General features: G+C 44.9%; 1 long non-coding RNA gene and 1 pseudogene across 1 annotated transcript; both read left to right on the top strand.

Moving 5' to 3' along the window:
- The window catches only part of LOC121567566, a 192,775-nt pseudogene that overhangs the window by 137,975 nt on the left and 27,086 nt on the right, over window positions 1-27,714 (top strand).
- LOC123486556 lies at window positions 415-1,276 on the top strand. Its single transcript, XR_006659413.1, has 3 exons — window positions 415-505; window positions 658-823; window positions 1,078-1,276. It is a non-coding gene; the product is annotated as an uncharacterized LOC123486556 (long non-coding RNA).

Raw genomic sequence — 27,714 nt, 5'->3', positions numbered from 1 at the left:
TACATTTTAATGTGATGTGGTTAAATTCATTTAAATCAGTTCTTAATGTGTGGGCTTTTGCTTGCTTTTCCCAGATGGATCAAACTGGCTGTGCTTCTCATGTCTTCAACATGTCAATTTTCACAAAGAATGCTGGCCAGAAAATGCTCATAGACAGGCTTAGTTTAAACACAACAGTAGAGGAGGAGGGGACAGGCAAGTCATTCAACACAAGAATTTGGAGTTGGGAAAAGTGATGACAACATTTAATGTTTTCTGTTTTTAATAATGTTTTAAAATCTTATGTAAGCTGCACTGCAATTCAGCTTCTGCATTGTGAACTGCCATTGTGCATCATGGTGGCACGTGTGGTTGTGAAATAAACCATGATATTATCATTTGTTTTTCTTTGATAGGTATTACATAGTCAAATAATAAACATATAGGGCTCTCCTATCTGATTGGAAAACTCACATTTGTCGACACACCCAAAATCTATGAACATGGATCAATTATGGAGGGCAAGGTAAGTCCAAATCCAGTGTTATTGTTTCTTGAACTTTGTTGAATTGTGGATGCCATTTGCTCTTTGACATTCCTGTTTACCTAACTACCAATGGTAGGTAACAGTGACACATGTAGCATCACTTAATAGAACTTTCCCCCCCTTTTCATCAGATAAACGTTGTTCACTTCAACAACACACCTTTCTCTGACATGTTTGTCTACCTGTTGGAGAAGAAAGGCTGGTCCTCACATCGTCTCCAGAACCTAACCAAGTCATGGTATTGCCAGTTTCTCTCTCAACACAACCAGTATGCCCAAAGAGAATATTAACCTCATAGTAAGTATGATTCCTTCTAGGTTTTGAAAGACTTTGAGACTCTGAAGACTCTTCATGCGCTATCCCAAATCACCCCCTTGACCCTACACCCTAGGGCCTATCATGTTCTTGTGGAGATCTGAGAAGATTCCATTGGTATAATAAGCAATATGGTGAACTTCCACTTAGCCTATCAGAGGGCAAGGCGGAGCTCTAAGGGTTGATTTGGGATTGAGCCTTCAGTTATACTCTCTCTTCCCTCTTTTTCTTTCCAGGTAAGCAACACACCACAAGTGGAGAACACTAGATACAGGGTCCCCTATTTCAACAGAGGGCAACACATACTCTCACTGATCCAGCCCACTGCCCCTCACAGTAAACTCTAGCTCTCTGGCTATTCAGAAGATGGAGAAACCACTGGCATGTGGGGAGGATGTGTCAATCACCATCCAGTACGCCATCGTAGGGGAGACCGTCCCAAAGGGCTCTGTGGATGTCATCTACCTGGTGAGTAGAACCAGGAACAAGTTGTGACAACCTGCAAACCCAGGGTGCGTCCGAAAATGGAACCCTATTCTCTAGTGCACTATTTTGACCAGGGTTATTTCAGACCTAGTCCCAGCCTCTCACCTTCAAAGAAGGATGTCCCTATACAACACCAACATTCCTCATCATCTCCTTCTTGCTGACTTGATGGGATAACTGTTTTTCCCTCCTCCAGACCTTATCCAGAGGGGCAATAGTTTAGCATGGACACATGAAGGTTACCGTGCAGCAGGGGAGTCCTGGTGAGGAAGTTTTATTAAGTAATTATGAACGTACTGGAAGGTGCTTGATGACAATGACAGTGAGTATGGTTACATGCACACAATAAAGCGATTATTGTGGATAGGCAGATTAATATAATACTTCGATTAAAATGTTTATGTTTTGCAAGAAGAACGCTTTCCTTAATAATCCTGTTCACATGGATGTCTGAAATCAGGCTACTGATGCACTCTGATAAATGCAGAAATCGTCAATCAAAATAAACGTTTTACCACAGCCACCATGCTATTTTTGGGAAGCATATTTGATTCTGAGTTCAATATATAAAGTTTGTAGTGTCCCTTGCGCTAAAGAGGGCATATCGCTCGGCTGGTGCTAGCACATGAGCAGATCAAATACACTGCTGGAACACCTATTAAGGTGTTTACATGGCTGGATCACCGATTAAGTTGTGTACATGTCCTAATCATTTGAAAGATTGTACAGAAAACCAGGGGCCTCATTCATAACCGTTGCGTAAATGTAACTCTAAATATCAGTGTGCGCCATTTTTGAAAAAACTGTACATACACACAAATATTGAGATACATAAACTTGCCGTTATAAATCAGACCGGTCACAAAACTGTGCAGGCGTCAATGAGCATTATAACTCTGCCTGGAAAACGTCATTATCATTCACCTTTGATTGTGACAATAACGCCCTTATTGGCTGTATAGTTTGGAAGTATTGAAATTAAGCCAAGACAGTATCTAAAGGAAATAGCAATGGCGAACTTGATCAAATGTCTTTGGAGGTGTTGCCAGAATCTTTTCTTTTGCAGCCTACCGCAAATGTCACTATCTGACCGTTTCAGAAAGAAAAAAACTATTGCAAATGGTTGTGGACCTGTAAACAGATCATTTGAATGCAATAATGTTTTGCATAAATTTTTTCCTGAACATAAATATGCTGCACTGCCCACGAATTCTGAAACATTGTCTAAAATGAAAACTATAGTAGGCCTACTTACAGTGGTAGCCTACACACTGCAATACAAACGATCAACTGCTGTTCACCTGTTAAATTCTACTGTATGTTAAAACCGCACTCCCTGTCCAATGCCTAGAGTAAAAACTCTGTATAATATAATAGCCTATTTAATAGGCCCAATTAAATGAGAGATGCGCATGGTAATTTGTTTTATGACTACTTCGGGAATATGAACTCATCATGGCCAGAAAATGTGAGGAATTTATTCTGCATTATATCATTTATGTATTATGTTTACAAATGAAATATTGTCTACTCGAGAAATTCGACAATACAGTATTCAGACGCCTACAAAAGTCAATGAAAAAGGTGAATCGTCTGCGATCAGTTTTTCGGATCGCATAGAGCAGGGTTCTTCAATTCCGGTCCTGGAGGGCCGAAACACTTCTGTTTTTTTATTTCTACCTGGTAGTTAATTGCACTCACCTGGTGTCCCAGGTCTGAATTAGCCCTGATTAGAAGGAGAGGATGAAAAACAGAGGTGTTTCGCCCTCAGGACCGGATGAAGAACCTGGCAATGAGCAAAATAATTGAAAAAGCTTATCTATTTATTGTGAAGTGGGCCCAATGAACTGCGCTTCGGATCACATAGAGAAACATACTTGAAATAGCGTATCTATTTATTGTGAAGTGGGTCCAATGAAATGAGAGATGGGACGAATGGTAGCCTATCCTAACTTGTTGTAGGCCTATAGGCTATTTCGCAAGTAGCCTATGAAACCAGCACTGTCAGAAAATGTGAGGATTTGTTCTGCAATGATTATGGTAATGAAATGAATAATTAGAAATAGGTATCTATTTCATATTATTTTAGAATGCAAAGATAAAATAAATCGATTTTCGCTCACTAAGGGAAAATGATTATATTATTATTATTATATTTAGCTACCTGTTTTTTGTTATGAATAAGAGTGTCATATATTCCTGCACAAGGCTACTTTTGCCATCTTGCAATGCAATACTTCAACCATGCATGGTCTGAAGTTTGCAGGAGGATAAGCACATTCTCACTTCAAGTTCAGTTTGTATAAATACCAACTTTTGAGTGAAAACTGGCGCATGTTATGAATGTTTAGGGGCATATTTTTGTGCATACCCAACGTTTACATGCCCCTGGTGTTTTAATCGGCGTATGCTTTCTTAGATTTTGACTTTACATCGATTAAGATAGAGTAAGGTGACTATTGCATCATCTGTTTACTGCCATAATCAGTTTACTATCTAATTATTACTGTGCATGTAAACATACTCAGTGTGACATGCTCTTGCGTTGCAGTAACTGAGGGTGAAGTCACCTTGAAGTTGGCAGTGGTTCCAGAGATGGCGCCAGTGATGCAGGTCCTGGTGTACAGTATGCTTCCCAGCGAGACTGTAATCGCCCATAGCATGAACTTCCCCACTGAGAAATGCTTCAGGCACAAGGTGTGTGTATATGTATGTGAAAAATATGGGTTGCTTATGAATTCGAAGGACCAATAAAAAACTTAGGTGCTGGATTTTAGGCCGGTAGAAACCACCACAGGGTGTCCTTTCAGAACACAAGGAAGCAGTAGTTCCAGTTCAAGGGTTTATAATAATTATTATTATATGCCATTTAGCAGACGCTTTTACCCAAAGCGACTTACAGTCATGTGCGCATACATTTTTACGTATGGGTGGTCCCGGGGATCGAACCCACTACCCTGGCATTACAAGCACCATGCTCTACCAATTGAGCTACAGAGGACCACATGAAGATGCACACACACACATACAACACCACTCTCTCTGATACTAATTGTGGTTCTGTAAAGAAAAGAGGAGAACTCAGGCTATAGCACAGTATGGGAAAAATATGCCTCTTTGCATGTCAACAAACTAAATAGGATATGTGGACTCAAACACATGCTAGATGCCACTGAAACAATAGAGCAATGTAGAAATATCTACACATAATAAGCATGAGCGATCTACAACCGAAAATAGCCTAGCACCACAGACAAATGCTAACAAATGCTAACCACTAACTAGCATGCTAAATAGTAATGCATTCCGGATGACAATGCTAATGCTAATGCTAACACTAGCGGGAGTACGCGAGCTAGCAAGTTTAACACAAATGCTAGATATTTACAACAGACTCTATTTAGCCAAACAACAAGACATCAGGATTTTGGCACTTACATTTAGCTGCACGCACAATAAAACAATGCAATATTTTCTAAGGAGGTAGAATATGGAGGAGTGAAAAACCAGTGGGTCATCAGAATGGAAACTACAGAATGCCTGAGGTCAGGTATTATGCTAAGTCACAGGAAAAAAGGCTGCTGATTGGCTAATACAATTATGATGATTGACATGACCTAATTTCAATAAGAAAACCAAAAGTTGGGGTCTTGGAAAGGAGATGAGCTGTCCGTTTTCACAGCTGACCCCAAATGTATTGTACCTATTTGCTTCAACTGACAAGCCAGCTAAGGGTCAGTAGCTTCTTGAGGAAGGGCGGGCAGCTGGATGAGTCGAGCAACAGGCCTGACGTAGGTTCTGTCCTTGACTTTGATCTCTGCTGTCCTCACTTTCCCGTCTGCTCCAGGGATAACTGACTTGACAGTTCCAATTTGCCACAGTGCCCTAGGAAACTGATCATCCACGATCATCACAACAGTCCCAACTATAAGGTCTTCCTTATCCTTGTGCCACTTATTGCAGCATTGAAGTGCAGGGAAGTAGTTCCATGTGAAACAGTGCCAGAAATTGTCGGCTAGAACCTGGCTGTGTCTACATCTTTTCGACGGAGCAGATCAGACTCTGGGTAGACCACCTGTGGTAGTGACGAGTCTGGCCGCCACATGAGAAAAGAGTTAGAAGCGATTGGATCCGGATCCGCGATGTCCGACGAAACATATCCCAAGGGATTGGAGTCTGGTGTTCAACCTTCCCAAGTTCTCTCATGTCACCCCGCTCCTCCGCACACTCCACTGGCTTCCAGTTGAGGCTCGCATCTACTACAAGACCATGGTGCTTGCCTACGGAGCTGTGAGGGGAACGGCACCTCCTTACCTTCAGGCTCTGATCAGACCCTACACCCAAACGAGGGCACTACGTTCATCCACCTCTGGCCTGCTAGCCCCCCTACCTCTACGGAAGCACAGTTCCCGCTCAGCCCAGTCAAAGCTATTCGCTGCTCTGGCACCCCAATGGTGGAACAAGCTCCCCCACAACGCCAGGACAGCGGAGTCATTGACCACCTTCCGGAGACACTTGAAACCCTACCTCTTTAAGGAATACCTGGAATAGTATCAAAGTAATCCTTCTACCCCACCCCCCCTCCCCCACCCCCCCATAAAAAAAAGTGGTTGTCCCACTGGCTATCATTAGTTGAATGCACCAATTTGTAAGTCGCTCTGGATAAGAGCGTCTGCTAAATGACGTATATGTAAATGTAAGATTCCTTCTACTTCAATTAGGACAGTCCTCAGCACCTCTTCGGAGATGGTCTGCGCGCCAAGGGTGGTTTTCAGGATAGTCTTGATGGATCTGATCTCCCTCTCCCAGCATCCTCCAAAGTGTGGTGCACTTGGTACGTTGAAGGCGAAGCGAATCTTCTGACTGTTTAACTGTTCCTGGAGCTATGGGTGGAGAGTCATGAAGGTCTCCTGTAGCTCCCGCTCCCCTCCCTTGAAATGTGTTCCTCGATCAGACAGGATCTGAAAGGGCTTTTCTCTTCGAGCGATGAAGCCTCTCAAAGCCTTTAGGAACGAATCGGAATCCATGTTCGTCAGTAGATCCACGTGTACAGCCTGGGTGGTCATGCGCTTAAAGATGATGCCCCATCTCTTTTCATTTCTTCGGGCCAATCTTGATGATATACGGTCCAAAGCAGTCCACACCTGTATAATAGAATGTGGGCTTGTGGAGCCGCAGTCGGGCTGGAGGCAGGTCAGCCATCCTAGGCACATCTGGCTGGCCTTGCCAATTCCTGCATTCGGCGCAACCAAGCTGAAAACGGCGAATAGCTGCCCACCCTCTCAGAATCCAGAACCTTCAACGTAACTCAGCACACTGGCTGGCAAGGACCCAGGATGACTGGGCCTGCCACAGGAATGGAGGACCTTGACTCCAACGGTTGTGTTCTATAAGCTGAGACAGCGTCTTGCCATGTGTGATATCGTCGATTTCTCTCCGTGTCCATGTAAAGCCAGGCCTGGGGGTCCGTGAGCTCCTGTATTTCTGTGACTCTTGAGCCTACAAATACTTTGTACCTGCAGGAGTCTGACTGGAGCCAGGTTAAGACTGTTGTAGAATCCGACCAGACATGACCTCGTGGATTTCCTCAGTGAGTTATTTTCTGATGACCACGGCCAGCTGGGCACCGGTGAGTGCTGCGCAGAGCTCGAGTCTTGGCATTGACTGTTGTCGTTTCCGGGCCACTCTTGATCTTGCTGCAAGGAATGCCACTTGGATCCGTCCCTTGGTGTCTTCAGTATGGAGGTACGCAACGGCACCGTACGCACGTTCTGAGGCATCACTGAAGACGTGAACACTTCTTACATTTTACATTTTAGTCATTTAGCAGATGCTCTTATCCAGAGCAACTTGCAGTTAGTGAGTGCATACATTATTATTTTATATATTTTTTTTCATTCTTGTGCTGGTTGGGAGATCCATGTCGGTGCTGACGTAACACCTTGGTAGTGTGACCTGAGACAGCTGTGGAAGTTCGTTCTCCCAAATAAGCCACGCTTGGAGAAGATCTTCAGGTAGGTCTGGGGCATCCCACCCTCTTTTCTTATCCCAGAGCCTCTGGACCACAACCTTGGCCGTGTGGTGTATGGAACGATGAAGCCAAGTGGATCGTACTGGCTGGCAAGGATCCGATATATGTTGCGCATGGTGGGTTCAACTTTCTCCACGTGACCGTGCTTGTAGCCAAGAGTGTCAGACAGACATTGCCATCGTAATCCAAGGGTGCGCTCTTGGCAAGAAGGTGCTTCAACTTGTCCACCAGTTTCTTGGCTTCATCTGCAGAGGGGAGACTTTGTAGACAGTTGTCTACATAGAAACAGCATTCTACAGAGAAGCGCACATCTTCTTTGGGCTCACTGTGGTTAAACGCAAGCTTCCGAAGGGCAACCGTGGTGCAGCAGGGGCTACATGTCGTCCCAAAGGGAAGAACCTGCCACTCATAGACCTCAGGGTAATCATCATGGTTTAGCTTCCAAGGGACGAAGGTTCTTCTTCCACGAAAGGGGAGTAGCGTACCTTTGAACCCCGTCCATTTCGACCCTGACTGTCTTCTCCTCCAGTAGATGCATGGTTTCTACATCTTGTTTCGACCATGTGACGAGCTTCTCACTCCTGTATGTTAGCGTATCCAACTGCCAGAGCATCTCTACATGGCTGAAGAGCTCTGCAGATGGAGAGACGAGGGATGTATGAAGGAACTTTTAAGGGTCCATCTGAGCTAAGTTTTGATGGCGGCAGGTCCGTCAGGGGGACCCAAACGCACTGGCTCTGTCGGGGTGATTAGATGGGGAATGTCTGATCCGATGAGCAGTAGCGGCTGTGCCTGATCCAGCGGTTGAAGGGAAAGGACTTTGAGGTGCCGATACCTTTCCTGAAGGGCTTTGACAGGGTAGGTATGCGGTGCAAGGCACAACTATTCAGCTGTGTAGGCTCTGTGGATGACAAAGGATTGGTTGAGTAACAGGGGCCACAGAGAATGACAAAGAAGCTCCATGGATGACTCAAATATCTTGACGCACCGTACGAAGTGCCAAGTCCTCAGGATTGCCTTGGAGGCCTAGCTGCTCTGCTGCTTCGTGTAGAAGTATAGTGCGCTCCGACCCATCGTCCAACAGGGAGTACGTGTCAAGTGACTTGTTGCCGCTCTGCAAGATGACTCAACTCATCTTCAGCAACACCTTACTGCTTCCGGAAGGTCGATCAACGTAGAGGGTCTCTGCAGTGGAGCTCACCAGGCCTCTGTTGGCGCCTTTGTGCTGGTGGTCTTCATAGTGTTCGTGCTAGCGTTCTTTGTAGCAGTCCGACTAGTGTTGACCTCGTGGAGAATCTCAAGATGCTTCTTCTCACACTTCTTGCACTTAGCCTTGAGAATACACTGAGCTGCTTGGTGTTCGCGTCCACACTTCCCACATCTTTCATTTGTCTTGATCCAGGATTCTTTCTGTTCTTTGGAAAGGAGCTGAAAGTCAGTGCATTGATTCATGTAATGCTGCATGGTGTTGCAGAACGACAATACTTATTTGGCTTCTCACGTGACTTTTCCTCCGGAGATTGGTTCTGTGCAGAGACTTCGGCTTTGTCCTTTCTCTGCTCACCCCCGTGGAGGATGGTGATGGTCTTAGGGAAGGATTTGTCTTCATGTTGATCTCGGCATGAGCTAGGGTGGTCCCTGCTTTGGTCGCTACTGAACTGTGTGCCATCTACTTGTACTCTCACGTCGTACTCAAGCCACTCTACCAGGTGAAGGAGGGTTGGAATGGGTGTCTTGATGGGGTTCACACATCTCTTGAAGCTGACTCTTAGGTTGTGTGGTAACTTAGCTAAGAGGCGGGAGACATGTGAGCCACACCTCAGTTCTGTCTGTCCATTACTCCCTAGCTGATCCAACATGCCAACCAAGGCACGCATCCTCAGAGCGAATCTTCGGAATGCCTTGGTGTCACCTTTCTTGATGTTGGGGCCATCCATTAACCCTGCAATGCATTGGAGGGCAAACAGGTGGGGCTGGCCATACAGTTCTGTGAGGGACTCCATGGTGTCACTGTATGTGTACCTGCTGTTGCTGTAGGAGGTGGCAATTAGCAAAGCCTCTTCCAACTTCAGGTGGTCCAACAATATCTGAAACTTGAAGCACTCTGTTGCATCTACAGGCAGCACATTGTCGAGGGCCAACTTCAGTCTTGCAAACTCTCGTGGGTATTCATTGATGAAGTTGGGGATGGTAGGAGTTAGTCCATGGTAGGTGCACTCTCAGCTGGGTGGAGAAGGTGTGCGGTAGCGGACAGGTGAGTGCCAACGACGATCAGGTGAGTAGGCCCGGCGGTGACGGTCAGGCGAGTAGTCGCAGCAGCGATGGTCATGTGAGGGCTGACGACAACGGTCAAGTAAGTAGTCACGGCGGCGACGGTCAGGTGAGTAGTCGTGGCGGTGACAGTCAGGTGTGGGCTCACGACGGCAATAAGGTGTAGGCTGACCGCAGCGGTCAGGTGAGTAGTCACGACGGTCAGGTGAGTAGTCGCGGCGGCGTCAGTCAGGTGTGAGCTGACGACGGCGATCAGGTGTAGGCTGACCATAACGATTAGGTGAGTAGTCGCGGCGGTGACGGTCAGGTGTGGGCTGACGACGGCGATCAGGTGTAGGCTGACCGCAGTGGTTAGGTGAGGGCTGATGTTGGCGATCAAGTGTAGGCTGACTGCAGCGGTTAGGTGAGGGCTGACGTTGGCGATCATGTGAAGTCAGCCCTCTAGGTGGCGCAGTAGGGCTACGAGTCCTGCAATGAGAAGATGATCGGTCTCGCTGGTGCGATGGCTCACGACGGCGAGGGGTTGACTGAGTAGATGATGAGGATGAGGATGACTGGTCTGAAAAGGAGAGCCCTCTGATCCCAAGGTTTTCAATGAGCTGCTCTATCTTATCCAGCTGCCTTTGTGCCTGCAGTTTATCATCTCTGGTTGTCACCAGCTGTGCCCGCTTAGGCTGACTTTGATGATGACAATCTCTAGTCAAGGTGCGCCTGCTATGGGGGGCCGGTGAGTTGGCAACCGATGAAGGTGAGGCTCCATTCTCACTGTTGCGGGTCAGCCTGGGTAGTGACTTGAACTGTTGGGGACCCATTGAAGCTGATTAATTTAGCTCTTCCGATAGCTCCAGTATCTCCCGTGTCAACTTCTCAGTTTCCACTCCTATCAGCTTCAGGCATGTTATGACTGTTCTGGAAGAATAACGGGTTTCTCTCTCATCTTGTACAGGAAGGTAGCTGCTGCTGGTCTTGTTGTGAGAGTAATTAATTCCACTCACAGCGCCCTCTGCTCGTGGTCCCTCGTTGGAGTGGTGTGTTGTTGTGTGTGTGGTGATCGTCTGCCTTGACTCGTAGCATACCTCATAGTCGACCAGACGATGTGGGGGGCGAGTCTGACGGTGGGACGAACCACAACTTCTGGAGGATCTTCTCTGGTGACTGGCATCCTTGGACTCTGGCAGTTACTGCATCCTGCTCATAAGGACCATGAAAAATATGGGTTGTTTATGAATTCGAAGGACCAATAAAAAGGGATAAAAAGCCTAGGTGCTGGATTTTAGGCCGGTAGCAACCACCACAGGGTCTCCGTTCAGAACACGAGGATGCAGTAGTTCCAGTTCAATGGTTTAATGAAGATCCACACACACAATTACAACACCACCCTCTCTGATACTAATTGTGGTTCTGCAAAGAAAAGGGGAGAACTTAGGCTATAGCACAGTATGGGAAAAATATGCCTACAAACTAAACAGGCTATGTGGACCCAAACACATGCTAGATGCACAAACAAACAACAGAGCAATGTAGAAATATCTACAAATTATAAAACATAATAAGCATGAGCGATCTACAACCGAAAATAGCCTAGCACCACAGACAAATGCTAACAAATGCTAATCGCTAATATGCATGCTAAATAGTAATGCATTCCGGATGACAATGCTAATGCTAACGCTAGCGGGAGTACGCGAGCTAGCTAGCTACCATGTTTCACACAAATGGTACATATTTACAACAGACACTGTTTAGCTCCAAACAACAAGACATCAGGATTTTGGGACTTACATTTAGCAGCACCTTCAATAAAACATCAGAAAGAAAAGCAATTTGTTCTAAGGAGGTAGAATAAGAGAAGAGAAAAATTGGTTGTCATCAGAATGGAAACTACAGACTGTCTGAGGCCCTGGCTGGTCAGGTATTATGCTAAGTCCCGGGGGAAAGGCTGCTGATTGGCTGATACAATTATGATGATTGGCGTGACCTTATTTCAATAAGAAAACCAAAATAAATTTGGGGTCTTGGAAAGGAGATGAGCTGTCCGTTTTTACAGTGTGCATGTGTCTGTGTGTGTCATACCCTCATCACAAAGATATTGTGTACACTAAAGGTGTATCATGTACACTTGTGTATGTCATGTGTGCCAGGTGTTGGTGGAGTTCTCACCCTCAAAAGCGGTCCCAGGGGAGGAGAACACCCTGCAGCTCTCGGCCCAGCCCGGCTCCCTCTGTGGCCTCAGCACTGTGGACAAGAGTGTTCACATCATGGAGCCAGGGAAGAGGCTGGATGCTGACAAGGTAACAGAGCTCACTGAAGTGAATGTCAACGGTCATACCACCATATAAACAGCTTTTGTGGTGCTGGGAATACAACCAGCTTCAGGGGAATAAGATGTGACTACAGCAGACTTGGAGTGGGTCTGTTCATAGTGGGCCAATGGGTGTGCTTTCATCAACTGGAAAGCATATCCCTATTGGTACTTAAAGGGGCAATATGTAACTTTTTGGGTGACCTGAATTCAACCAAATTCACATAGAAATGTGAGTAATAGATCTACTTGAAAGCAAGTCTAAGAAGCAGTGTATCTGTTCTATGTGTGCTATTTCTATGGTCCCCGTTCTTAAGTTTTGTTTTTGCATCTTTTACTTTTGGGTTTGTACACCATCTTCATACAGCTGAAACAACAATATTCATGGTTTTGGAAAATATATTTCACAGCGGTTTAGATGGTACAATGATTCTCTACACTATACTAGGCTATTTTGTCACATAAACTGAAATTAGGTGAACTATTTGAGTTTTAGCAACCAGGAAATGGAGGAGCGATTTCTGCATAGTGTGACTTTAATAAATTCATATTCTGAGTTGTGTTCATTAGGGCACGGAAAGCATTTTAAAAACGTTTAGCAATGGAAAATGAAATTAGACAAGTCTAAGTAGTCACTGCCTTCTGTTTGGTGCCCAATGAACAAGGTCATTTCACGTCTCCTTATTATCCCATTCCAGATATTTGATTTGTTACCAGTCAAGGAGAAAACATACATTCCCTACGAGCTTGAAGATCCAGTAGCATGTTTACGTGTAAGACCAAGGAGATATGTAATGCCATACCCAGATGGACTAACTGAGGAGAAAAAGGAACCTTATTAAGTTTTTCAGGCACCTTCTGCCTTGTTTTCTCTTAACTTGAAGCCTCTTTTCCTCTCTCTCGTAAGAATCATTTACCAAACTGTTACCATGCATTCATCTTCTTAAATTATACATTGCTAAAATAGCCTGTTTGAGGCAAAAAAAATACATAGAATAGAAAAATAAAACTGAGACATTCATTAATATTGAGCTCTCTTGTTTGTGATTCTTACATTTCTAGAACCTGGGACTGAAGGTGGCAACTAATCTGGTTCTAAGAGTACCTTCCTGCCTAAGTTACAAGGGGAACCAGTACCATCGATCCTATGGTGAGATGTCCTCCTTAACACCGCTTACTCTCGTCATTGCCAGAAGTCTTTGTTGAATCTTGGGAAATGCATGGTTTTTGTTATTCTAACATAGCCTGGTTAAACCAGTCTGAACGCTGCATGCATCACCAGTGAGCGCAGCATTTGGTCTGGTTTGACCAGGCTGATTCTAACACGAGAATAATGACTGTTTTGTTTTAGTAATACCCTACAGATACTACTCCCACACTGTAGAAATGGACAGCCTTGAAACGGGTGCATCAGGTTAGGGATTTGCAGTGGTTCAAGCTGGATTACTCGATGCCGGACATGGTGCCGCTCCATCTCCGCCACCCATAGAGACGGTCCGTACGTTCTTCCCTGAGACATGGATATGGGATCTTGTGGAAGTTGGGTAAGAGCACTGCACAGTGAGGCTGTTGCCTTATAGATGGGTTGACTGACAACGTCACAAAAATAATGCGCGCGCATCATTGAGGCAGAAGGCTGTGTGATGTTATGATTCTGAACGGTCAGATAGTTAGCAACAATGACAAGAAGCTGCCATGTGGAGAATAGTCGGTGGCTCGTTTCAGCTCGTAGTATCTTATTATTGATACCATGGCTTGTTTTGAGGTGTTTTGACTCATGTCATGTCTATGCTAATATGGCAAAAATTCGCTAGCTAGCTAACCAGCAACTGTAATGATGTATTTGAGAAACAACAAGTGCTCATTGTGCAAATGTATTTATGTTTTCAATAAGCATTTGGAGGCAAAATATAGTTAACTTGTCAACAATCTAAGCCAACCCCGTCTGTTTTGCCCCATAGTTGCGTACCTGTCAGTTTTGTTGCTAAACAACCAACCCACCTATATCAAACATACATTAGTGGTCTAGATTAGGAACCTGTACCTCATTAAACTGCATTACAGAGTAGGGGAGAGTGGTGTATAATTGATAAATGTTTTACATTCAGCATCACTCCATCAAGGGAAAGATAGTATTCTTTCTAACAAAGATATCGACATATATTTCAGGATGTTGTGTATCCCTGTAAATAATCATAATTCATTTAAACATTACAGTATTGAAAACATAGCTTGTCCCAAAGAATTGGTATCTTGGCACAAGGGGTAAGTTAAGCTGCCTACACATTTCTGTATTGAATGAAATATTACCACTACCTTTTTAAAACCATAGCTAGGTTTCCATCCGATTGGCGACAGATTTTCATGCAAATATTTTCTACAATCCGCATAAAAACAATATGCGTATTTTCCCACCGGAGATATTTCCATCAAATTGACTATATGATGAGATTGTTATGGACAAAAGAGCAAGGTTCTTTTTATTTGTCAAATGACAGCCAAGCATCGATCATCATGTCACCAGAATAAAACCCTCAATATTTATTTAATCTGAAGCCTAATAAACTGCATGTTCTCCCGACGAGTTGTAGTGGGAGGACCACACAACATGTCATCGCGTGATTCCAAGTTTACTTAGATATGATGGTTATTATATCAATATTTGCCCATAAAAGCATTTCCACCACCATTTCTCGCATAATTTATTTTACTGACACAAAAAGGTCCCACCTTGTCCAGCGTATTTTTTTTGTCGACAATTGGAAATTTTTACAGACAAATGTTCTGTTTCCATCAGGCCTGTCATGACATTTTTTATCCAGCATACTTTACGCGCGCAAAAAGGTTGAATGGAAACCTGGTTCATGTCTATCTCTATTTCCCAAACACAATTCAACACAATCACAATCGCTTTTTTGTCTTTTAATCGTTTTAAGCATAATTTAACACAGGCTTAACACCTAACAAATGCTTTAAACTTTTTTAAAACACTTTTAACATAGGCCAGACCTGTTGTTACAGTGGCTTTCGAAAGTATTCACCCCCCTTGGCATTTTTCCTTTTTTGTTGCCTTACAACCTGGAATCAAAATTGATTTTTGGGGGGTTTGTATCATTTGATTTACACAACATGCCTACCACTTTGAAGATGCAAAATATTTTTTGGGGTGAGACAAACAAGAAATAAGACAAAAAAATTGAAAACTTGAGCGTGCGTAACTATTCACCCTGGATTGAGGTCTGGGCTTTGACTAGGCCATTCCAAGACATTTAAATGTTTCCTGTTAAACCACTCAAGTGTTGCTTTAGCAGTATGCTTAGGGTCATTGTCCAGCTGGAAGGTGAACCTCCATCCCAGTCTCAAATCTCTGGAAGACTGAAACAGGTTTCCCTCAAGAATGTCCCTGTATTTAGCGCCATCCATCATTCCTTCAATTCTGACCAGTTTCCCAGTCCCTGCCAATGAAAAACATCCCCACAGCATGATGCTGCCACCACCATGTTTCACTGTGGGGATGGTGTTCTCTGGGTGATGAGAGGTGTTGGGTTTGCGCCAGACATAGCTTTTTCCTTAATGGCTAAAAAGCTCAATTCTTGTCTCATCTGACCAGAGTACCTTCTTCCATATGTCTGGGGAGTCTCCCACATGCGTTTTTTTCTTTAAGCAATGGCTTTTTTCTGGCCACTCTTCCGTAAAGCCCAGCTCTGTGTAGTGTATGGCTTAAAGTGGTCCTATGGACAGATACTCCAATCTCCACTGTGCAGCTTTGCAGCTCCTTCAGGGTTATCTTTGGTCTCTTTGTTGCCTCTCTGATTAATGCCCTCCTTGCCTGGTCCGTGAGTTTTGGTGGGCGGCCCTCTCTTGGCAGGTTTGTTGTGGTGCCATATTCTTTCAATTTTCTAATAATGGATTTAATGATGCTCCGTGAGATACTCAACGTTTCTGATATTTTTTTACAACCCAACCCTGATCTGTACTTCTCCACAACTTTGTCCCTGACCTGTTTGGAGAGCACCTTGGTCTTCATGGTGCCGCTTGCTTGGTGGTGCCACTTGCTTAGTGGTGTTGCAGACTCTGGGGCCTTTCAGAACAGGTGTATATATACTGAGATCATGTGACAGATCATGTGACACTTAGATTGCACACAGGTGGACTTTATTTAACTAATTATGTGACTTCTGAAGGTAATTGGTTGCACCAGATCTTATTTAGGGTCTTCATAGCAAAGGGGTTGAATGCATATGCACGCACCTGTCACGACTTCCGCCGAGGCTGCCTCCACTCCTTGTTCGGACAGGTTTTGGCGTTCGTCATCACCGGCTTACTAGCTACTGCCGATCCGATTCTCATCACTCCACTTGTCATGTCTTGTCTTGTCAATCACACACACCTAGTGCTCATTCCCCTAATTAGTATGTGTATACAGTGAGGGAAAAAAGTATTTGATCCCCTGCTGATTTTGTACATTTGCCCACTGACAAAGAAATTATCAGTCTATAATTTTAATGGTAGGTTTATTTGAACAGTGAGAGACAGAATAACAACAAAAAAATCCAGAAAAACACATGCCAAAAATGTTATAAATTGATTTGCATTTTAATGAGGGAAATAAGTATTTGACCCCTCTCAATCAGAAATATTTCTGGCTCCCAGGTGTCTTTTATACAGGTAACAAGCTGAGATTAGGAGCACACTCTTAAAGGGAGTGCTCCTAATCTCAGCTTGTTACCTGTATAAAAGACACCTGTCCACAGAAGCAATCAATCAATCAGATTCCAAACTCTCCACCATGGCCAAGACCAAAGAGCTCTCCAAGGATGTCAAGGACAAGATTGTAGACCTACACAAGGCTGGAATGGGCTACAAGACCATCGCCAAGCATCTTGGTGAGAAGGTGACAACAGTTGGTGCGATTATTCGCAAATGGAAGAAACACAAAATAACTGTCAATCTCCCTCGGCCTGGGGGTCCATGCAAGATCTCACCTCGTGGAGTTGTAATGATCATGAGAACGGTGAGGAATCAGCCCAGAACTACACGGGAGGATCTTGTCAATGATCTCAAGGCAGCTGGGACCATAGTCACCAAGAAAACAATTGGTAACACTCTACGCCGTGAAGGACTGAAATCCTGCAGCGCCCGCAAGGTCCCCCTGCTCAAGAAAGCACATATACAGGGCCGTCTGAAGTTTGCCAATGAACATCTGAATGATTCAGAGGGGAACTGGGTGAAAGTGTTGTGGTCAGATGAGACCAAAATCGAGCTCTTTGGCATCAACTCAACTCGCCATGTTTGGAGGAGAAGGAATGCTGCCTATGACCCCAAGAACACCATCCCCACCGTCAAACATGGAGGTGTAAACATTATGCTTTGGGGGTGTTTTTCTGCTAAGGGGACAGGACAACTTAACCGCATCAAAGGGACGATGGACGGGGCCATGTACCGTCAAATCTTGGGTGAGAACCTCCTTCCCTCAGCCAGGGCATTGAAAATGGGTCGTGCATGGGTATTCCAGCATGAGAATGACCCAAAACACACGGCCAAGGCAACAAAGGAGTGGCTCAAGAAGAAGCACATTAAGGTCCTGGAGTGGCCTAGCCAGTCTCCAGACCTTAATCCCATAGAAAATCTGTGGATGGAGCTGAAGGTTCGAGTTGCCAAACGTCAGCCTCGAAACCTTAATGACTTGGAGAAGATCTGAAAAGAGGAGTGGGATAAAATCCCTCCTGTGATGTGTGCAAACCTGGTGGCCAACTACAAGAAACATCTGACCTCTGTGATTGCCAACAAGGGTTTTGCCACCAAGTACTAAGTCATGTTTTGCAGAGGGGTCAAATACTTATTTCCCTCATAAAAATGCAAATCAATTTATAACATTTTTGACATGCGTTTTTCTGGATTTTTTTGTTGTTATTCTGTCTCTCACTGTTCAAATAAACCTACCATTAAAATTATAGACTGATCATGTCTTTGTAAGTGGGCAAACGTACAAAATCAGTAGGGGATCAAATACTTTTTTCCCTCACTGTAAGTGCTCCCTCTGTTCCCCTTGTCTTTGTGAGTGATTGTATTTCTGGGAGCAATTAGCTCGGTTGAGCTACTCTTCCATTTGTTATTGCCAAGGTGGAATATTTCCCTTGTGATAGTTTCGTTTTGACGCTGGGTTCGTTTTATTTATATAAACGGAATAAACTCTGGACTTCAGTGTTTTACCTCCTGCGCCTGACTCCTTCATTCACACCTCGTCACAGAATCACTCACCTGATCTGATATGGAGTCAGCAGGAGAAGACCGCATGTCTGGAGTTGTGGCAAGGGTCCAGGAGCATTCCTCGATGGTGGCCAGCTTGGGGGAAGCGATGGATTGGGTTCTTCAGGTAGTACAACGCCTGGAGAAGAGAGGACCCGATCTATCGAGACCAGCTGGTGAACCGGATCCAGCCACCAACACCCCAGCCCCTGGAGGGATCCAGATATCCCGGCCACCGGCGTTTGATGGGATAGCAGTGCGATGTAAGGGATTTCTGCTCCAACTAGAGATGTATTTCTCCAGCATCAGGCCGGCGCCACTGGAGTGGGAGAAGGTATCTGTCCTCGTTTCCTGCCTTTGTGGGAGAGCCCTGGAGTGGGCCAACGCGGTGTGGAACGAGGGAGCTGCCGCGTTGGAGGACTACAGGGAGTTTGCTCGCCTCTTTCGGACCGTTTTCGATCACCCGCCTGAGGCGGGGACAAGGACCACACAGGACTACGCGCTGGAGTTCCGGACGCTGGCGGCGGGGTCCTGGTGGAACGAGCGGGCCCTGATCGACCATTTACAGTGCCACCTAAGGGAGGACGTCCGACGGGAGCTAGCCTGCCGTGATGCCATGCTATCGTTCTCCCAACTGGTGGACATGGCCATCCGGCTGGACAATCTGCTAGCAGCCAGAGGACGTCCTGGTAGGGGTCTGCCCGTTCCCACTCCGGACGTCTCTGACCCCGAGCAGATGGAGCTGGGGTGAGCCGCCGGTCGAGAGAGCGCAGGAGGACAGCGACAGTGCCACTCTGTTGGCACGAAGGGACAATCCACCTCACGTCGCAGTAAACGTTCCTTTGGGTCTGGAGGCGGTAGGCAGGGTACTCACGCATCACCCCAGGTAACGAACACCCAAACTTGTTCAGGGCCCTTTGCGGCGCACTGTACCTTATCTATCTCCTTTCCCGAGCACCTGGTAGTTTCCCAGTGTAAGGCGCTAGTCGATTCAGGCGCAGCTGGGAACTTTATGGACAGGGCATTTGCACGCCATCAAGGCATTTCATTGGTTCCCCTATCCATTCCACTCCCCATCAGAGCACTTGATAGTCGACCATTAGGGTCCGGGTTGGTTAAGGAGGTTACTGTACCAGTCACCATGATTACACAGGAGACGCATGTTGAGCATATCACTTTTTAGATTATTGAGTCTCCTGCTTACCCTGTAGTCTTAGGTATTGCGTGGTTAGCCCTTCACAACCCCAATTTTTCATGGCCGCAGAGGGTTCTTACGGGGTGGTGAGTGTCCGGGTAGGTGTCTAGGTGTTTCCGTTGGTGCGACCACGGTGGAAAGTCCAGACGGTACCCCCACCGTGCGCATTCCCCCCGAATACCATGATCTGGCGCTTGCGTTTTTCAAGACGCAATTGACTAAATTACCACCTCATCAGGAGGGGGATTGCACGATAAACCTTCGGGTAGACGTTGTACCTCCCAGGAATCATGTGTATCCCTGTCGCAGGCTGAAACGGAGACTATGGTAACATACATCACCGAGTCCCTGCGCCAGGGGTATAAACGTCCCTCCACTTCACCTGCTTCCTCGATTTTCTTCTTTGCGAAGAAGAAAGATGGCGGTTTACGCCCGTGCATTGATTATCGACCACTGAATAAGGTGACGGTACGATTTAGTTATCCTCTTCCCCTCATTCCTTCAGTGATTGAGTCAATGCATGGGGCCCGTTTTTTCACGATATTAGACCTCAGGATTGCCTACAACCTGGTGCGTATTCGGGAAGGGGATGAGTGGAAAACAGCATTCAGTACAACATCGGGGCATTATGAATACCTGGTGATGCCCTACGGTTTGATGAATGCTCCATCCGTTTTCCAGTCCTTTGTGAACGAGTTGTTTCGGGACATGCTTGGTCGCGGTGTGGTGGTCTACATCGATGACATCCTGGTGTATTCCGCTACGCGCGCCGAGCATGTGTCCCTGGTTCGCAAGGTACTGGTCCGACTGCTGGAGAATGATCTTTATGTCAAGGCAGAGAAGTGTGAGTTTTTCCAGCAGTCAATCTCCTTCCTCGGATACCGCATTACTACCACAGGTGTGGAGATGGAGGGAGATCGCATTTCAGCCGTGTGTAATTGGCCGACTCCAACCACGGTGAAGGAGGTGCAGTGCTTCCTTGGCTTTGCCAACTACTATCGGAGGTTTATTCGGGGCTTTGGCAAGGTTGCAGCTCCCATTAACTCCTTGTTGAAGGGTGGGCCGTCCCGGCTCCGCTGGTCTGCTGAGGCTGATTTGGCCTTCAGTAGATTGCGTGGTCTGTTCACCTCAGCCCCGGTACTGGCTCACCCCAATTCATCACTACCGTTCGTAGTGGAGGTGGATGCGTCCGAGCTAGGGATAGGCGCTGTCTTATCCCAACACTCGGGTTTGATTTCACACTCTCATAAATTCCGGGTATGAAGAATGTGAAGGCAGACGCACTGTCTCGGCTGTATGACACAGAGGAGAGGCCCAGAGACAACACCCCCATACTCCCGGCCTCGTGCATTGTGGCGCCGGTAGTATGGGCGATGGACGCATATATAGCGCAGGCATTACGCACAGATCCATCTCCACCGCAGTGTCCAGCTGGGCTGCAGTACGTGCCTGCGCTTATCCGTGATCGTATGATCTACTGGGCACACACGGCACCCTCCTCTGGTCATCCAGGTATCGGTCGTACAATGCGCTGCCTGACCAAGAAGTACTGGTGGGCACCTTGGCTAAGGACGTGAGGGTGTATGTTTCCTCCTGCTCATTGTGCGCCCAGAGTAAGGCACCTAGGCACCTCCCAGCGGGTAAGCTACAACCTTTACCAGTTCCACAACGACCATGGTCTCAACTTAGTATTGATTTTCTTACTGATCTTCCCCTCTCCCAAGGTAACACCACTATCCTGGTCGTTGTGGATCGCTTTTCGAAGTCCTGCCGCCTCCTTCGTCTGCCCTGTCTCCCCACGGCCCTACAAACTGCGGAGGCTCTGATTACTCACGTCTTCTTGCACTACGGGGTACCAGAGGATATAGTGTCCGACCGAGGTCCCCAGTTCACGTCTAGAATCTGTAAGGCGTTCATGGAACGTCTGGGGGTCTCAGTCAGCCTGACCTCTGGATTTCACCCCGAGAGTAATGGGCCGGTGGAAAGGGTGAATCAAGATGTGGGTAGGTACCTGCGGACCTACTATCAGGACCGACCGGAGGAGTGGTCGGTGTTCCTGCCATGGGCAGAATACGCTCAGAACTCTCTCCGCCACTCCTCTACTAACCTAACACCCTTCCAATGTGTTTTGGGTTACCAACCGCTCCTGGCACCGTGGCACCAGAGCCAGACCGAGGCTCCTGCGGTGGATGAACAGTTTCGGTGCGCGGAGGAGACTTGGGACGCTGCCCACATTCGCCTCCAGCGCGCCGTGCATCGTTAGAAGGCGAATGCTGACCGCCACCGCAGGGAGGCCCCGGTTTTCGTACCGGGGGATCAGGTCTGGCTCTCGACCCGGAATATACCCCTCCGTCTGCCCTGCTGGAAGCTGAGCCCGCGGTTTGTGGGGCCGTTTAAAGTCCTGAGGAGGATAAACGAGGTTACATACAGGTTGTTACTCCCCCCTGATTACCGTATTAACCCCTCGTTTCATGTATCCCTCCTCAGGCCAGTGGTAGCTGGTCCGCTCCAGGAATCTGAGGTACGGGAGGTTCCTCCACCTTCTCTGGACATCGAGGGGGCCCCGGCGTAATCGGTCCATTCCATACTGGATTCGAGGCGTCGGGTGGGGGGCCTTCAGTATCTTGTGGAGTGGGAGGGGTACGGTCCGGAGGAACGGTGCTGGGTCCCAAGGATGGACATCCTCGAACCCTCCCTGTTGAGGGATTTCCACCGTCGCCATCCGACTCGCCCTGCTCCGCGTCCTCCTGGCCGTCCCCGAGGCCGGGGTCGGCGCACTGCTGGAGCCGCGCGTCAAGGAGGGGGTACTGTCACGACTTCCGCCGAGGCCGCCTCCCCTCCTTGTTCGGGCAGGTTTCGGCGTTCGTCGTCACTGGCTTACTAGCTACTACCGATCCCATTCTCATCGCTCCACTTGTCATGTCTTGTCTTGTCAATCACACACATCTGGTGCTCATTCCCCTAATTAGTATGTGTATAAGTGTTCCCTCTGTTCCCCTTGTCTTTGTGAGTGATTGTATTTGTGAGAGCGAGTAGCTCGGTTGAGCTACTCTTCCATTTGTTATTGCCAAGGTGGAATATTTCCCTTGTGATAGTTTCATTTTGACGCTGGGTGCGTTTTATTTATGTAAACGGAATAACTCTGGACTTCGGTGTTTTACCTCCTGCGCCTCACTCCTTCATTCACACCTCGTCACAGCACCACTTTTCCGTTATTAATTTTTTAGAATTTGTTGAAACAAGTAATTTTTTTCATTTCACTTCACCAATTTGGTCTATTTTGTGTATGTCCATTACATGAAATCCAAATAAAAATCAATTTAAATTACAGGTTGTAATGCAACAAAATAGGAAAAACGCCAAGGGGGATGAATACTTTTGCAAGGCACTGTACGTCATATCCCAGCGATAATGCCTTGCATTAAGCCTGGGCAGGGTTGGGCTGATTACTTGAAAAATGTAATCCGTTACTGATTACAGTTACATGAAAAATAAAGTAATCAGGAATGTAATGGATTACTCAAAATGATTAATGTAATCCGATTGCATTTTATTACTTTTGGATTACTTTCACTCCTAACACCAGACATTTTAAAACATTTTAAAACATGAATCTAATTCAGCATTTTTTCATTTAGTAACATGAGTATTTCCAAATTGGGGACTAGTGTGCTATCTATTCTATGTGTAAGAGCATAGTCACATGGCTCCATACTAAAATGTTCAGTTGGTGGCACCAGCTAATGATTTGGTTGCACCACATATACAGTGGGGTCACACAATATAAAAAATGTGTAGCCTCAGCGTCTTATAAAGTAATTCAAAGTATTTAATTAACAAGTGTACTAGACTACTAAAATGTTATGATTCAAGAACCAGTGATTGTCATGTATGTGGGGTTTGACAACTAGGCAATTGTTAGTATTTTACTATCAAAATATTTTTCCAGAATTTTCTGATGTTTTTGTTCAATAGAGATTCATTTGTCTACATATTTTTTGGCACTAATATCACATAGGCTAATTCATTTGGGGCTAATTCACCACCTGAGGAAGTGGTTAGCTAGATCGCTAACTAAATATAGCCTATAACTGATAGTTAGCCGTCTTATTGATATCTAACAGTAAGTGTAATGTATAGGCCTATGCACCCACTTTGAATGGCCTATGCACCCACCTATTTAATATTGCCCTTTGTTCAATATTTGATACAATTCAGACCATAAATCTGTGACCCTTATCTCTTGAACAGCAACAATAGTGGTTGCTTTCAATACTGTGTTTTTCCCGAAACTGCACTGCTTCAAAGCAGCAAGCAGGAACTCTGCAGTCCAGAGGACTGTCTGATTGACCAGTGGGCCAGGTGTAAATGTTTTGGAAGCCTTACCTTCAACAGAAGTCATCCATCCTTGATGGGTGATCAACAGAGCAATAAAATCTCTGAGCGCATGTTAGAAATCTTGATGGTGTGCTAAATGACAGCAATGATGACAGAGTTTTATCAAATGTTCATATTGATATTAGATTAAGTAATCCCGAATGTAATCAGCTGTTTTTAAGAATGTAGTATTCTTACAATGTTCATTCTTGTAATCAGATTACATAATCCCTGTTACATGTAATCCGTTACTACCCACCCCTTTGCCTAGGAAGAAAACACTTCAATTTGCTCAACTTGCCATAGATCTCGCCAGTTTGTAGTCCTAAAAGCCGAAAATGAGTTGTCTCTGGTTCGTTCAGCCATTCAAATGGGGAAAATGAATGGGGAAAGAATAGGGTTTTGGGATAAACGCAGAAAATAAGGTCTGACGTTAACACAGGTTTAGGAGATCTTATACGTTGTGTTCTATGAGATAATATCAGTCAGTTAACATGACATTTATGAATGATGATGCCTTTGTGCTTAATGTGATTTTTTAAATTACATAAATGCTTCAAAGTTCACAAAAAATGACGTTAGCTGATGAAGATTATCTCATAGAACAAAACATAAAATCTCCTAAACCTGTTTTTACCACAGACCTTATTTTTGTTTATCCAAAAACCCTGCAAAAACTCCATTCATTTTCCCATAGGCTTTGTCCAACAAACCATTGAGGAGTTAGTGCCTACATAAATACACCATTACTATTGCTCTCTATTGGCTTAACCATTGGCTTAACTTACCCCAAGGCAAATATTTGGACTATATTAGCCCACACAGCTACAACGATACACGTTCATGCTAGGTTTAGGACCTCAAATTGAATCTTATAGAGACCCCAAATGATGCATAGAACAATTTGAATTATCTACTTTGGTTTAGATACAATGATCATGAAACCTCTAACACAATAAATTAATTTGACTTGGTGAAAATCTTTTTTTTTTTACCTAACTTGCTTACCACTTTTTCCATGTGGGTTCTTCCTTTACAGGCTCCATGAAATGATGACCTCTTCCAAAATATTTGGTCAAATTATGAATTTTATGTATGGTTTTCTAGAGACAAGTGTGGCTCAATTTACCTATTTTCACTTAGTGGCTTTCTGTTTGAACTCTGACCTCTGTACAGGGAATCTGGAACAGCATACATGCCCCTTACAGTCCCAGACACCATCACCACCTGGGAGACAGAGGCATTCTGCCTGGCCCCTGGTGGCTTCGGTCTGGCTCCTCCGGTGGAGATCACTGTCTTCCAGCCCTTCTTCCTAGAGTTCACCCTGCCCTACTCCATCATCCGTGGAGAGCACTTTGAGCTGAAGGCCACTGTGTTCAACTACAGTTTATCTAGTCAGTCAACTACCTGTCCAAGTGCATCATGGTACGGCACTGCATCATGATCGTTTCTTGAGTTGTTTCTTAAGTTGTTTAAAATCTTGTGTTTTGTTTTGTTGCAGTTTATCTAGTCAGTGTTTATTTTTTTTAAAATGTAGATCCAGGGTATCATTCTTGGGTTTTCCATGTTTTGTTTAAATTGTTCCTATTTGGCAGGTTTCTGTGACTCCGGCTCACTACTTAGACTACACTCTCACACCCTTGAATGATGTCCAGTACTCATCATGCTTGTGTGCCAATGGACAAAAGACCTTCAGTTGGACAATGGCACCATCTGTCCTGGGTAAGTCATCAGTCTTCATTCAACCGTTCAAACAGCAGAATGGATGTCAACCTGAGTTGTGTACTCTCAGTCACCGTATTGGATGTTGTGTAACCTGTGCTGCACTCTGTCTGTCAATGTGTGTGTAGGGGATTTGAACGTGTCCGTTAGTGCAGAGGATGTCCAGTCCCACGCTGCATGTGACAATGAAATTGTGAACGTACCAGAGAGAGGACGCATCGACACAGTCACACATAGCCTGCTGGTGAAGGTATGTAGTCTACTGCTGTGGTGAAACTTACTGCTGTACAGATACCATCTAGTGTAACTGCCTTTGACTGAAAATAATCTCCTCTCCTCTCAGGCGGAGGGAACAGAGAGGACCGACACCTACAACTGGTTGCTATGTCCAACTGGTCAGTAATGCATGAACTTTGAATGTTCAATGTAGTGAACTGAATTTTATTAATGTGATGACTGTTATTTATTGAATCAACTAACTATGTTTAATTGTCACTCGATTAAATTAATCATGTAACAATTAACTCATTAGGATTTGGGGCACCACGGAAGAAGTTGTTTATAGAGTTACCATCTCCCGAATGTAACTCTAAAATATACATATGTTTTATATCGATAACAGTCACTTATTAATCATTACCTCATATCAGTCTCATTCTGAACGTTGCATAATCCTTGGATCCGCAAGAACCCCAACCTTACTTATGAGTCAGCAATACACAAATTTGCTTAATTATTTATTTACTAGCTAACTAAATAATAACACAGAGTACATACATACTTAATACATGAGAAAAGTTCCCTAGCGGACAAACAACAGCATGACTGCTTGGTTATCAAAGGAAAGGGGGGGTAGATAAAGAAGGCGGGAGAGAGGGACAAAGAGAGTCAAACTTATCGTATAACATTTAGAAACTACGCTCCACATTAATCCGAATACTTAGCACCCTAACCACCGCACATTCTGCGAAAAATTAATGAATGTATTTACGTGTCTGTCTTTGTTTGTCGTCTCTCTGTAGAAACCAATCACTCCTATGGGGAAGGTGTTGATGAGAGCCACAGATCCACGCTTTCTGATCTAAATGTACATTTTGTTACCAAGGCTTTTTATCCTTGGGTAAAAAGGGGGCGTTCCATCACGCCAACACAATGTCTGTGCTCCCTTGGGGCGTGGTTACTGACTGGGCAAAAGTTTATATGAAAAACAATTATCTCATTAGAAGACTAAAATCACATTCCTATCTTCACCAAAATACTCTCATCTTTAATCATATATTTTATACAACATTTGGGTGTAAACTTGATAGATAGAATGTGTACATTTTCCGAGTTACAGTTATTTATTGATACCATCCTTATTGACATCACAAAATAATAAACAATATGACATCATTGTTCTTTAAGTACCCACTGACCATTCTTAACATTCGGATGATAGAAATAATGTTCCATTGTTAGCTGATCTGAGGCCTTTGGATCCTCAGCCAGGAGAGTCATGACATCACTTTGGTTGAACTGATCATCTCCATTCATCTTATCATCTGTGTCCATAGGAGAAGCTCTGACAGAGGATGTGGAACTGCAACTCCCCAAGAATGTGGTGGATGTGTTACGCCCCTGAAAAAGGGGAGAAATAATCACGAAAGTGACGCAGTTATGTTTCCTCACTGAAAACTTTAGTGTAATGCTTTTACAAAAATACCACATTTTACAGAACAACAGATCTACAGGAACCAGAGTTTTGTAGGGTACAAAGCTTATTCAAGTCACAACAGCATAAACTGTAATTCACTAAAACATATACAAATGTTTCAATATAACTGTCAAACACAAAGTAGCTTTAGCTCAGTAACCCATAACTACATTTATCAACCATGTCAACAAAGTATTCGAAACACATTATACAAATAACCCCAAAATATATTATTAACAACGCACATGTTCATTCACAATTAGCATAAAATGGCAGCTACTCTCAGTACGAAGCTATTTCGCTGCAACCAAGCAGGTTTCACTCACACACGCACCTAGTACTCCCTTCAACTTAACTCTAACTTACTCAAGATGCTACTAACACATACCTTAAACTCTCTTGACATGTTAGCAAGTTATTACATTCAAATTAACTCGTTTTATCTCAATAACGTACCTGAAAAAGGGGAGAAATAATCACGAAAGTGACGCAGTTATGTTTCCTCACTGAAAACTTTAGTGTAATGAGAAAAAGACCGCGATTT

This window comes from Coregonus clupeaformis, chromosome 6, assembly GCF_020615455.1.
Source record: "Coregonus clupeaformis isolate EN_2021a chromosome 6, ASM2061545v1, whole genome shotgun sequence".
Classification (NCBI taxonomy): Eukaryota; Metazoa; Chordata; class Actinopteri; order Salmoniformes; family Salmonidae; genus Coregonus; species Coregonus clupeaformis.
This window is presented reverse-complemented; position numbering and strand designations above follow the sequence as displayed.